Source organism: Ursus arctos, unplaced genomic scaffold, assembly GCF_023065955.2.
Source record: "Ursus arctos isolate Adak ecotype North America unplaced genomic scaffold, UrsArc2.0 scaffold_9, whole genome shotgun sequence".
NCBI lineage: Eukaryota > Metazoa > Chordata > Mammalia > Carnivora > Ursidae > Ursus > Ursus arctos.
Genome location: NW_026623111.1, coordinates 56803732 through 56815775, shown reverse-complemented (window position 1 = coordinate 56815775; position 12044 = coordinate 56803732). Strand labels below are relative to the sequence as shown.

At 37.1% G+C, this 12044-nt stretch overlaps 1 pseudogene; it reads left to right on the top strand.

Moving 5' to 3' along the window:
* Positions 1-9453: 9453 nt before the first annotated feature.
* On the top strand, positions 9454-9879 carry LOC113263050 (40S ribosomal protein S15a-like; annotated as a pseudogene).
* The last annotated feature ends 2165 nt before the right edge of the window (positions 9880-12044 follow it).

The window sequence follows — 12044 nt, the reverse complement described above, 5'->3', positions numbered from 1 at the left end:
CAGGTTTTGGGTGACTGTAAGTTTTCTGATGCATGCCGGTTTCCTTTTCAATTAATAAAACATCCCCGCAGAGCATTATGCCTACTATTCTTACAAATGGAGCAGTTAATGTCAGTCAGCTGGGTTGTACCATGAGAAATTTTCCCCAGGTTTCTGGATGGTGCTGGGGTCATCAGAAATGTAAGTCCCTTGAAAGCTAACCTGGCTCATCACTGGACAAGAGTGACATTACCGTTTTTAGCTGTTTAACTGAAAAATATGTATATTAATGTTGATTTTTATGAATCTAAGTCACCTGTGGTGGACATGAAGGACATGAAATGTTTTTCAACTTGATTAGAGGAATTGTTTGAAGAAGAGACTTTCCCCCCAAAGCATTGAATATGATTGTGGACCCTATAATCAAAAACAATTGGATTTGGTTTTTACACTATAAATCAGAATTTCTTACATTTTTCTTTCCTAAACTAACTTTAGCTGCAAGCATAAGCTTAATTCTGGCCACTACCTCAATAACACTAATCATTAGGGAAATGCAAATCAAAACCATAATCACACAGCCTCTCACAGCCATTGATCAAAGAACAAACCCAAACAAAACCAAAAAAACAACTGTTGGTGAGAATGTGAAGAAATTGGAACCCTTTCAGTGTTCTGCTGGTAAAAGTATAAAATGGTACAACTATTGTAGAAAACAGTATGGAAGTTCCTTTAAAAATTAAAAATATGGGGATACCTGGGTGGCTCAGTCAGTTAAGCATTGACCCTTGATTTCAGTGCAGGTCGTGATCTCAGGGTGGTGAGATCGAGCCTTGTGTTGGGCTCCGTGCTGGACGTGGAGCCTGCTTAAGACTCTTTCCCTCTCACCCTGCCCTTCCCTACCTGCTTGTGTGTATACACACATGCACATGAACTCTCAAAACAAAAATAAAAAATACAACTACAGTATCATCCAACAGTCCCACTTCTGGGTATAAACCCAAAAGAATAGACAAAATGTAGTATATACTTACAGTGGAATATCATTCAGCCTTTAAAAGGAAGGAAATTCTGACACATGCTGTAACATGGGTGAAAGTTGAGAACACTTTATTAAAAGAAATAAGCCAGTCATGAAAAGACAAATACTGTTTGATTCCGCTTATAGGAGGTGCCCAGAGTAGTCAAATTCAAAGACAGAAAGTAGAACAGTGGTTGCCAGGGCATGGGGAAAGGGGAAGTGGGGAGTTGCTGTTTAATGGGTACAGAGTTTCAGTTTTGCAAGATGAAAAGTGTTCTAGAGACTGGTTGTGTAACAGTGTGTTTGTGCTTAACACTACAGAACTACATACTTAAAAATGGTTAAGACGGTAAATTTTATCTTATGTATATTTTACCACAATTTAAAAATTTTTTAACATAGGGGCGCCTGGGTGGCACAGCAGTTAAGCGTCTGCCTTCGGCTCAGGGCGTGATCCTGGCATTATGGGATCGAGCCCCACATCAGGCTCCTCCGCTATGAGCCTGCTTCTTCCTCTCCCACTCCCCCTGCTTGTGTTCCCTCTCTCGCTGGCTGTCTCTATCTCTGTCGAATAAATAAATAAAATCTTTTTAAAAAAATTTTTAACATAAAAATTAGTGACAAATATTTTATTGTTAATTTAGGAATTTTCATTCCCAATGGCAATGGATAAGAGTTATTGAGCCACATCCTTAGCAAGGTTTTGTATTATCAGTCTTTTAAATTTTAGTCAGTTTAGATGCAACAAATAATATTCACTGAGGTATTAATTTATATTTTCTTGACCTCTAATGTGTGAAACATCTGTTTATTTATTAGCCATTATAATTTTCTTTTTTTCAAAGGGTTTGGTTTGTTTTTTTATTGATATAGAAATTATGTATATTTTCAGTATCAGTACTTTTTGTCACTTGCATGTGTGGCAAGTAGTCAGATTTATCGATCTATTCTTTTGTGGTCAGAGTTTACTGTAATGTTCAAACAATCCTTCCATATTTCAAGATTATAGAGATGTAGTTTATTAATTTACTCTAGAGCTTTTAAAGTTTTGAATTTCATGTTTAAAAATCTCTAGTTATTACGATGTACAGTGTGAAGTAGAGATAAAATTTCTTTTAAAAATGTACAATCAGGAGCGCCTGGGTGGCTCAGTCAGTTAAGCGTCTGACTCTTGATTTTGACTCAGGTCATGATCTTAGAGTCCTGGGATTGAGCCCCACATCAGGCTCCCCGCTCAGTGGGGAGTCTGCTTGTCTCCCTCTCCCTCTGCCCCTCCCCTGGCTCATGCTCTCTCTCTCTCTCTCTCTCTCTAAAATAAATAAATAAATCTTTTTAAAAAATGTACAACCAGTTGCAACAAAAGCACTTATTACTAATCCATTCATTCCTCCTTATCTGCAATCCCACTCCTTTCTTGCATGAGCTGTCTATACGGCCATAGGTCTGTCCCTTCCTCTAGCTGGCCGAATGATGAGGCAGACATAAAGACTAATGAACTAGAAAACAATAGGAACTAGCAGAGGTGAAATGTAGGTTTTAAAAAAGGCTAAAAAATGTAAGAGTGCATCAGTAAGTCTTGGAACAATTCCAAGACACCAAATATAATAAAACTGGAGTTCCCAAAAGAGAAGGGATGGAAAACAAAAATCTTTTTAAATAAATAAGGGTAAAATATTTTCCAAATTTAGTGAAAAGTAAAACCTACAGATCTAAGAAGCTCAGTGAACCCAAAGCAGAAGAAACATGAAGAAAACTATACCAAATTATATCAAAATCAAATTGCTCAAAAACAGTGACAAAGTAAACAAACAAACAAACAAAAAATGTAAAGCAGCCAGGAGAAAAAACACTCTAAGAATAGAGGAATGTAGATAAGAACAGCAGTTTTCTCGACAGTTTAGCACAGTAGTAGGATATAAAACCATATACAGCAATCCAAGTTAGCAATATGCCCTGTAGTAAGTTTTGAAATCAGAAAGTGTGACACCTCCAGCTTTGTTCTTGTTTTATTCCCCCCAAGATTATTTAGCTATTCAGGGTCCCTTGAGATTCCATATGAATTGGGGGGTGGTTTTTTTATTTCTGCAAAAAAAAAAAAAAAAAAAAAAAGCCTTTAGGATTTTGATAGGCATTTCATTAAATCTAGTAATATAAATTGTTTTGGGTATATTGGCATCTTAGCAATATTAAGTCTTTTGATCCATGAACACAGGATGTCTTTCCGTTTATTTGTCTCTTTAATTTCTTTTTTTTTTTAAGATTTTATTTATTTATTTGACAGAGATAGAGACAGCCAGCAAGAGAGGGAACACAAGCAGGGGGAGTGGGAGAGGAAGAAGCAGGCTCATAGCGGAGGAGCCTGACGTGGGGCTCGATCCCATAACGCCAGGATCACGCCCTAAGCCGAAGGCAGACGCTTAACCACTGTGCCACCCAGGCGCCCCTGTCTCTTTAATTTCTTTCAGCAACATTTTGTAGTTTTCAGTGTACAAGTCCTCTTTGGCTAGGTTTATTACTATGTATTTCATATGAACTTTTTGGTGCTATTATAAATGGAATTATTTTCTTCATTTCCCTTCTGGACTGGTCATTTTTAGCAACTACTTTTGCCATAACAAATTTCTTTGTCTGTGTCCAGGAGTCTCATGTCTTCTGTAAGTGTTCACGAAACTGTGGAAGGCTAACTTAGTAAAAGGAGGTAGGGCAAAATTAACTCCCTCGCAGACTGTCATGATAAAGAATGAAAGAGAGGATATCACTACAGGTGCTGAAGGCATTATAATATTAATAAAGCAATAACATAAACAGCTTTAATGCAGTATATTGACTATTGAAATGAAATAGACAAGTTTATTTAAAAATGCAAATCATCTAAAACTGGCCCAAAAAATTTAAAAATTTAATAACTCTATATAGATTTTTAAAAACAAATTAGTAATTAATAACCATGTGACAAAGAATCTTTGGGCAGTGGGCTTCACTGATTAAGTCCCTCAAACATTTAAGAGAGCAATAATAACAATCCTATGCAAATCTCTCAGACAATAGAAGAAGGAACACTCCCCAACTCACTTTATAAGGCCACCATTACCCCAATATCAAAACATTACAAGAAGGGTCAACTATAGACCAAGATCCCTCAGCAGCATAGTAACAAGAATATTCAAAACAATAGCAAATTTAATAGCAATATGTATAAATACATGTAATATATCATGATCAAGAGGTGTTTATTCTGGGAATGTAAGTCTGGTTCAACATTTAAAAATCGATCAGTGTAATTCACCATAGCAATAGATTGAAGAAGAAAAAACAATGATGATCTTGATAGATGTAGAAAAAGTATTTGACAGAATTAACCGTTTATTCATGATAAAAGTAACTCTTAGAAAACTAGAAATAGAGGGCTATTCATCAAGCTAATAAAGGACATCTATGAATAACCCACATCTTACCTTCTACTTCATGATGAAAGACCTCCTAAAATTAAGAACAGGCAAGGATGTCTTTTCTCACCATTTCTATTCCATATTGTACTGCTCATCTGGGGCTGACTGAAAGGGGTACAAAAGAACTTTTGAGGTTGATGGAGATGTTGATCGTGGTGTAGTACACGGTCTATACAATTGTGAAACGCATCAAATCACACACTTAATACAAGAACGCTTTATTATGTAAATTATACGGAATCAAACTTGATATGTTCCAGGGCTGGAACATTTGTTGGTTCTCTTTAGATGTAATCCACATCCCTCTCTAATAGAGAAGCCCCTTTTCTAAGAGTACGGTGTATCGCTTTGATTGTCTGTAAGCAATTTGGCCTCTAGAGGGCACCCATATTTCATAAACTCAAAAGCTTGGCAATGATTGAAAAAGCACACCATCGACCACTATATCAGAAACTAATGATGCACTATATGTTGGTTAAATAATATTAATGGAATTCAAATAATAAATAAATTTAAATAATTAAATAATTAAAATTTAAATAATAAATAATTCAAATTTAAATAATAAATAAATTTAAACAATAAATGAATAATAAATAAATAATAAATTTAAATGATAATAAATGAATAAATATAAATAAATAAATAAAATTTAAATAATAAATAAAGTCTAAATAATAAATAAAATTTAAATAATAAATAAATAAATAAATAGCATCTATGGGTGTAAACGCACAGAAAAGAATTATACGTATGAAAAATTTTCATTAGCAGGTTTGTAAGAATTTAGTAATAAAATTTGTTAAAACCTTTTTTGGCCATAATAATACAGAATATAAAAATGTCGCTTGTGGAAGAAATGAAGTTTCTTTTATCAGTGTATCTAAATAGTAGACTCAAGGTGGACTTTCATCTAGATGTTGCGGGTCATTTAGACATAACCTTGGAATTCTTTTTAAATAAAGGTTATATGTATAAAGGTTATATTCTTGGTTACTTGCTCATTATAGAAAATGTGAAAGTTACAGAAAAACTGAATGAAAGAAGAGGAAAAGGAGAAGAACCAGTAGAAGCCACTATCGTCATCATGATCACTGTCTGCAGAGTTGAATGCTGTCAACATTTTGGCGTACTGCTCTGGAGATTTCATTTATATATTATTTTTATTTGATTGTAATCGCATATAACAAATGTTAGAATTTAACCACTATTTGCTATCTAGCCATGAAAATGAAGTATAAATTAAATACTTATTCATAATGTAGAACGTTCATAATTAATTAATTATGTTCCTTTGAAGTGTTTTTAATACAACTCAACTAGAAAAGTTATAATAAAATGTTTAATACTTGGTAGTCCCATAAAACTGTCCATATTTCTTTGGTTGCTCCAACTCCCTTATGCAGAAAAATCTACTTGAGTCATTACAACTGGAAAGGGGTGGGCAGTGGATAGCAGAATCCCTTTTTCCTTATCACAAATAATCCCCACTTAAGTGGTTAGAGGAAAAATGTAATCAATCTATGAACAGTAAAAAGTCTCAGATGAAAAGAACATTTTTAAAAATTATTTACATACTGTGCTTATGGTACATTTCCAAGGAAAAAAGAAACTATAGATACATTCCAACTCAGCTTTCCCTTACCACATAACAATGTGTTCGTGTTTAGGTAGAAAGGACAAAGAAATAGATGGTAAACATAAGTTTGGAGCCTTATTTGTGGAATTACCCATAACTTTATTAAAATCACTTGGCACGAATGAGTGGTATCTAGATTTTAACTGATGGAAGGGATAAAGGGAAGAGAGTTAATGTGAATGTCAACAATTATATTTAAAATAAATGGTATTTACTAATATTTATTGCAAACTTATTATACTCCTGGTACTGTAGATACTGTGTTACATACATTACTTTTACTTAATCCTTACAACAATTTCATAAGGGTTTACAAGGAATTACTATTTTCCTTCTCATTTTACTGATACAGAATCTGAGGCTCTTAGAAGTCAAGTAACTTTTTCAAAGTCACACAGCTAGTCTGTGCCAAAGCGAGGATTCATACGGAAGTCTGTCTGGCTCTAATAGCCACACCCTTAACCCTAACACTCTTCCTTCCAAGAACTTCACTTATATAACACTTTCAAAACAGGACTTCTTTTTTCTACTTTAAAGAACTTTATTACCATCATCATGTTGTGTTTAAAGAAACCTCTGCCCGAAGAAATAATTTAAAAGAACTGATATAACTTCAGTCCCTGAAAAGATCTCCAAAGGGCAATGTTACTCTTAATACAAACCAGATGAGGTTCTTGGTTTAAATTCACTACTTTATTAAATCACGATGTGAAGAGTAGTTTGCTCTTGTACTTATCATGATTGTTTTCTCCTTTCTTGTCTACAGGCGATTATATTCTGATAGCTGTAACATTATTTGTATACACAGGTAATTGTAGTATATTAATTTGTTCTATAAGACACCTTTCTTTTTTTTTTTTTTTTTAAGATTTTATTTATTTATTTGACAGAGATAGAGACAGCCAGCGAGAGAGGGAAAACAGGCAGGGGGAGTGGGAGAGGAAGAAGCAGGCTCCCAGCGGAGGAGCCTGATGTGGGGCTCGATCCCAGAATGCTGGGATCACGCCTTGAGCCGAAGGCAGATGCTTAACGACTACGCCACCCAGGCGCCCCATAAGACACCTTTCTGGTACTGTATTTGAATGGAAATGAAACCCTTTCTTAGCCTCTAAAACTAGAAGAGAATAATCCACATCCCCAGGATGCTCTTTATCGAAGGCTTTTAATTGGTATGGTGTGAGAATGAGTGATTTGGGGAATCAGACCTGAAAGCACATAACACATAATAGTGTTGCATTTACTTAGGAATATATGAATATAATGGTTTAAATTTCAATTAAATATTTATTCAGTACATACTATGTGCCTATATCAATAAACTGGCAATTGATTAAATTGCCCACAGTCATGGTTAAAAATGGATTAAACATCCATTCTAGATCTTTAAAACTTTTTTTAAAAGATTTTATTTATTTTGTTTTCAGAGAGAGAGAGAGCACGCCCGAGCAGGGAGAGGGGCAGAGGGAGGGAGAGAGAGAGAGAATCTCAAGCAGGCTCTGCACTGAGCATAGAGCCCAAAGAGGGGCTCGATCCCATGGCCCTGGGATCACGACGTGAGCCGAAACCAAGAGTCAGACACTCAACTGAGTGAGCCACCCAGGCGCTCCTAGATTTTTAAAACTTTTAATAAAATATGATCACAAACTTACCGTTAAGTTGTCTAAAGAACTCAAGAAAATGCCTCAACACTTGAAAAAAAAAGGAAAGAAGAAAGTGAAATGGGAAATTAGTGGTGTATGGAATCAAAAACCAGTATTTAATATAATATTGATTACAAATAGATTGCAAGATGCGGCTTAGTGTGTGAGTCAAATAGACTGCTAACTGAATGCCACAGACCAGCAACCACTAAGCCAACCACACATTTTGAAACAGAGCGGTTTCATCCACATGGAGGACTCGCTTCCAAGGGGAGAACAGGAGGTACTAAACTAAGCATGCTTGATTCATTCTTTCCAAATAAGTGATTTCTCCTCCCAAGAGACTCATAAAATAGGGCAAGTTAAGACTAGGAATGTTACGCAAATCGAGCTAGTTCGATTTAAAAAGAACCATGGAGCTGGAAGAGTGTTCTTCCCGTAGATATTTCTAAAATGTTAAAACAAACAATGGTAACAACTCACACATGTAACAGGAGTCAAAATCAGCCTTATGCTTAATGATGAAACAGTAGAGGAAATCGGCTAATAGGCTGAAATTGAGACAAAGATGTCTAGAACACATTGTTATATAACAGGACCAGACAATGCAATTAGACGATGGAAAGAAATGAGAATAATTAGAGCAAAAGGAGCAAAAGACTAGAAGCCCCACAATTATATCAATATAAAACTTTTTAAGTAAATCAGGATACATTCCAACAATAAAACACTATGTCTCACATCTCTCTACCTGTAGGGAAATATGTGAAAATATTCACTGAAATTGAACATTCGCCAAAACATATTTTTACACAAAGCACGCACGATGCAGCACAGTATGCATGGTTATTTCCCCATGCGTATCATAACAGAAGTGTGTGTGTGTGTGTGCATATGTACATCATGCACACACGTATGCTGGTATAGACTATTTTTCCAAGATACCCGCACACTGAAAATTAGTAATCCTTTTTTTTTTTTAAAGATTTTATTTATTTATTTGACAGAGAGAGACACAACCAGCGAGAGAGGGAACACAAGCAGGGGGAGTGGGAGAGGAAGAAGCAGGCTCTCAGCGGAAGAGCCTGACGTGGGGCTCGATCCCAGAGCTCCGGGATCATGCCCTGAGCTGAAGGCAGACGCTTAACGACTGAGCCACCCAGGCGCCCCTGAAAATTAATAATCCTAATAGGCTCTCGGAAGGAGAAACAAAGATCTGTAATAGGAGAGAGAGATTTGGGGTTGTTTTTTTGTTTTTGTCTTTTTGGTTTTTTTTTTACTGTATAACCCTTTTTACCAGTTGAATTTTTATAATGCGCACATGTTTTTCTTCAGTAATTAAGTATAACCAGTTTACCTACTCAATGGTGTAAACTTTAGCTTCTGAAAGATTAACAGCGTGTTGAGTAAAGTATTTATGGAATGATTATAAAAGTGGTTTGGAATTTAGATCTCTTTCTGCCAGAGGAGTATTAAATTTTGAAGGATTCAAGGAAGACGAGGCCAGTTTTTGGGCCAACTAAATGTTTTGTGTATTTTAAGGCATATCATGCATGCAAATAATAAGAATTTTTATAGAGAATCAGATGAGTAAGCCACTTGTTATTTTGAACCCCCTAAAATTTATAGGTTGAAGTCTTGTCAGTACTTCAAAATGTGACCTTATTTGGAGATAGGCTACTTAAAAAGGTAATAACGTTCTTTCTGCCATCTTTCTGTGCCGCCATAATGGTGCACATGAATGGCCTGGCAGATGTTCTCAAGAGCATTAACCATGCAGAAAGGAGAGGCAAACACCAGATTCTCATTAGGCCATGCTCCAAAGTCATCGTCTGGTTCCTCACTGTGATGGTGAGGCATGTTACATTGGCGAATTCGAAATCATTCATGATCACAGAGCTAGGAAGGTAGTTGTGAACCTCACAGGCAGGTTAAACAAGTGTGGAGTGATCAGCCCCAGATTTGATGTAGAACTGAAAGATCTAGAAAAATGGCAGAATAAGCTGCTCTCGCCCCACCAGTTTGGTTTCATTGTCCTGACAACCTCAGCTGACATCATGACCATGAAGAAGCAAGACGAAAACACACAGGAGGGAAAATCCTGGGATTCTTTTTCTAGGGATGTAATATATACGTGCAAATAAAATGCCTCAATGGGAATAAATAAATAAATAGGTAATAAGGTTAACATGGGGTCACTAGGGTGGGCCTAATCTGTTATGACTGGTGGTCTCATAAAAAAAGGAGATGAAGGACAGAGACACGTACAGTGAGAAGACCATGTGAACATACTCGAAAAAGATGACCATCGAAGAATCTCAAGTAGAAGAATGAACTTTTAAGATTGCTCTTTAGAACAATGACTTTGCAGTGAATAAGATCGATTGGAAGGGATAGCCGGGGGTCTGGGAGACTAGTTAGGAAGTTACATCAATGGTGCAGTAAAGCTGTTGAGAGGCATAATTCAAGCAATTTCACAGGGAAGCGAGAGGAGGAATTACATATGAGACTTGTTAATGGGGTGGAAGTTACAGGATCCAGAGCCCAGTTGGTTGCAAAGCAGAGACAGAGGGTCAGTCTGGGATGAAACCAATGTCCCCGGCTTTGGCAGCTAAGTGAATTGTTTATATATATATTTTTTAAAGGGTGTATTTATTTATTAGAGAGAGAGTGCGTGAGAGAGAGAGATATCACAGGTGGGGGGAGGGGTAGAGGGAGAAACAGACTTACCCCACTGACCAGGGATCCCCAAGCAGGCTCGATCCCAGGACCTTGGGATCATAACCTGAGCTGAAGGCAGGTGTTTAACTGACTGAGCCATCCAGGTGCCCCTAAGTGAATTGTTTGTAAAGCAAAATGGAAAAACACAGGAGCAGTGGGCTCCTCATGTGAACTCTGGGGAGAGCTAACCAAATTACAGTGGTGATGTGTTAACACCAATGGCAAGGAGAAACGCCAAGAGATAGGCATCAATCCAGATTAAGATCAAAGCATTTGATGACCCAGTAAGGGAAGGCTCATAGAGCTGGCAAGGGGTAGCAGTCAGGGTGTTTGAGGTACCCGATGAATTACCATGTCATGGAGAAGAAACGCACCTCACCCAGAAACACACAGAGGGTCTCTTTGTGGAGGGAAAGGCTGGCATTCCACAGATTGGGTGCAATCAGGGTGGAGCTGGCCGTGATATCTGAAGCAGAAGTAATGACAGGAAAGGGATGGAACAATCCTGGCATCGTGCCTCGGCTCTGCCCTAAACAGGCTTTATAACCTTGGGCAAGTCAGTTGACTTCTCTTTCCTTTCACTAGCAAGTCAGGGTAAAAATGAAGTGATTGTTATTACAACATTTCAGTAGCTAATTAATACTCAGAGGCCTCAGAAAAAGCCTCCTGGAGGTGATTTATAAACTAAGAGCTGAAGAAATGAGTAAAAAAGGAACCAGAAGAAACCGCTGGGAGGTGTGGAGGTGAAACATGTTCTAGCCACAGGGAACAGCACCTGTAAGACCCTGAAACAGAAACAGAAAATTTCTGTAAGAAAATACCCAAGAGAAAATGGTATTTGCAGGAAACTAAGAAGTGATTTACTATAACTAGAGCATAGAGTTCCATCCGGATGAAGGGAGAGAACAGAAATTGCAAGCAGTTAAGTAATTTGCTCAAGGTCACGCAGCAATAAGGGTCTGATCTGTGAATTCAGCATGCCTGTACCAGGACTTGCATTTAAATTATTAATCCTAGGGGCGCCTGGGTGGCTCAGTTGATTAAGCGTCTGACTCTGGACTTTGGCTCAGGTCATGATCTCAGGGTCCTGGGATCGAGCCCCACGTCAAGCCCCGAGTTAGGCTCCACACTCAGCTGAGAGTCTGCTTGAGAACTCTCTCTCTCTCTGTCTGCCCCTCCTCCTGCTCGGGCTCTTTCTCTCTCTCAAATAAGTCAACAGGTCTTTAAACTATTAACCCTATACAACTTTCCTACAGCACTATACAAAAAGAAGACCTTTCCCAAGGGTAATACGGGCTTAATATTTCTCAATGTGTTTAGAAAGTTAGAGTGAATACCCACTTGAGCTTAAATAGAAAAATCCAGGTGAGAATGTTAGAACAAGAGTCATTAGGTATACAGAATTACACCACAAAAGAAAGTAAGCTAAACTTAGTCAAATAATTCAACCAACAGCCTACCAACCCTTGCTTTCATTCTAGTCCTTGAGAAAATACAAAAATCATCTCAAAACGGATTTTGTAACTAACACAAAGATTTCGATGATTAGTTTTCTATTGTAAACTTACCACTTACTAAATAGAAAATGAACTCTA